Here is a 2,514-nt window from a genome sequence, read left to right as displayed (position 1 = left end):
TAGAATTCTACATGACTCAAACTGAGATGCAGCAGATCACTTAGCTAGAACAAAGGGTCTTGTACTACAATAATGACTTTTGCATTATTGCCCATAAGGTCCACCTCTTTTTTCTTTAACCCTCAGATCATCCCGTAGATGTTAGAATTATTCTAATGAAATTATAATTAACATTTTAAAAAATTCCTTAACATCACTCTTAAAATAACTTTTACCTTACAAATTATTTCTTTACCAGCAAATTTGAGTTGGTATGAATTAATCTATTAATTTTTCGTTATTATTTCATTAAATACATGCCCCCCCGCCCCCTACAAAAAGAATAACAGTCCAAATGAAAGGTCTAAATGAATCTTTGCAGTAACAACAGTCTTTTATGCTCTTCCAACCACCCCACCTCCCCCCAGTGGACACACCATGCTCCAGTACATGATTCTGGAGTGCTGCGCTATCTGTGCTCCCCACTAACTCTTCCTACCTGCTGGGGTTTCTCCTTCCTGGACCTGCCTTAAAATGCTTAAAATGACAGCACCTTGCCCTCCATTTACCTGCAACATTCTGCACTGTCACAAACAATATTTATGTGCAGATTAGCAGATGAACCTCACCTGGATGATCCACATTTCATTTCTTTGTACTGTTATAATAATGAGTTACTGTATTTCTACCCAGGTGTTCTATTCAGGTGAACTGTGCTCTGTTTCTATCTCCTATGATGTCTTTGTGTAGGAATGCTGTAGTGTATCTTTCATGCTTACAATTTGTCAGCCATCCTCTACCCAACTCATCTCTGGCCAGGTTTATCCAGGGTTAACCGAAGGAGGATGAGTTCCCTTTTGAGTCTGACACCTTCCAAGTCCCTTCCACCATTCCAGTGAGTTTTTCCTACTGTCACCCTTGCCAATGTCATTTGGCTTATTTATCAGTTGTCACAAGGTGTTAACGTTATTATGCACATGTATATAAAATGTGTATATACTGTATATACATATATATATATATATATATATTTGCAGTTTGGATTGGATTATAAAGTGAATTTCATTGGTGAGTACTATATTTTTTGGTGACAAAGTATAATCTAATCTTTACAAAGCAGTGACCAGAAAGGAAGAGCTAGATGAGGCTTTGGTCCCCATGATAGTTAGAGACACACAGCCATTTAGCATAGTTGAGGATAAAAGCTTCAGGGACTTGGTAGCAAAATTGGATTCAACTTATATTCTCCTAACTAGGAAGGTATGTGTGGTGACATGGATACATTATGAGAGTAGTATTAAAAATATATATAATTATTTTCTTCCTTCCCTTTAGACTGTAAAGGCCATGGTTGAGGCCAAATGTCAATAAGAGAAAGAGAAGGCCAAAGCTGAGGTCCAGAAAATTCCTGCAATGAGTTTGTCAGCAGATATGTGGACATCTCTTAATGTGGATGCCTTCTTGGCTGTGACCTGCCATTTTGTAGATGACAACACATTTCTGAAGTCTACACTACTTGGTGTTGTGAAATTCCTGCAGGCGCATACGGCTGAAAATTTGGCCTGTGTGAAATCCTCTCTTATGGAAGAATGGGGAATAAAATAAAGTCACATGTCTGGTTACTGATGGCACATCTAATATGATTGCCTGTGGAAATAGCTGAAGCTGCCTCATGCGCTTCAAAAAAAAAAAGAAACTGAGGTTGAAACAAGGTGTTGGAGCGATTAGTAGAACTCAGGGAGCCTGTGGGGGCAGATTTGGCGGGTTTACAAACTGATATTCCTGCGCTGATCTCTGATGTGTACAGTAATGTATGTGGGTGCCGGTCTATACTGTATTCTTTTCACAAGGCAACTGTGGAGCTGTCAGACCTCAGTGGCAGGCATAATCATATCCCAACACATTTCAGACTAAAGGATTTGAACTCCCTGGCACTTCCAGACACCTAACTGGCTATAATTTGATGGGGAGGATGCAGGTTGTCTGCATGCCTCTGGAATTGCTTCTTTGACCTATTCACACAGCGATCGAGAGCCTTACACTAATGCCAGAGTCCCTCTGATTTCATACTTTTCTCTGCATTGTCCAAGATTTGTAAACAAGCACAAATCCATGGGTAAAGTTTTGTAATCAAGAACACACTCTCATGTACTTGGAACATGTCTTAGCAGATTGTGATTTACAAGCAATGTCATAAGCAACACAAGTTCAAACAGGTGGTTTGTTGACAAGGGGTCATTCATCAAACAAAACCCACATGGCCCATATGGGGATCGAAACCATGACCTTGGCGTTATTAGCACCACGCTCTGACCAACTGAGCTAATCGGCCTTTCTCCGTTCATTTCGCAGTTTTTGGTGCAGCACTGAAGGGAACCTTTCCATGAAATTGTAGACTTGGTGTCAACAAGATTACGGCCACTTTTTCGACCGAGCATAGGTGAAAGTTGACACTTATTGTTCCCTCTGACAAATGGTTATTCTGCAGCCAACTTTTGAATTAAACTTCAAAAGCAAATGTGGAGAAGCTTTTGT

The 2,514-nt window shown here is 40.0% G+C and overlaps 1 non-coding gene across 1 annotated transcript; it reads right to left on the bottom strand.

The window, feature by feature from the left end:
* Window positions 1–2,237: 2,237 nt before the first annotated feature.
* Window positions 2,238–2,311, bottom strand: trnai-aau (transfer RNA isoleucine (anticodon AAU)). The gene has a single exon. It is a non-coding gene; the product is annotated as a tRNA-Ile (tRNA).
* Between the last annotated feature and the right edge of the window lie 203 nt (window positions 2,312–2,514).

The sequence above is a fragment of the Electrophorus electricus genome, unplaced genomic scaffold (assembly GCF_041902795.1).
Source record: "Electrophorus electricus isolate QZ-2024a unplaced genomic scaffold, ASM4190279v1 Scaffold44, whole genome shotgun sequence".
Classification (NCBI taxonomy): Eukaryota; Metazoa; Chordata; class Actinopteri; order Gymnotiformes; family Gymnotidae; genus Electrophorus; species Electrophorus electricus.
Note: the sequence above shows the minus strand (reverse complement) of the source record. Positions and strands in the feature narration are given on the sequence as shown.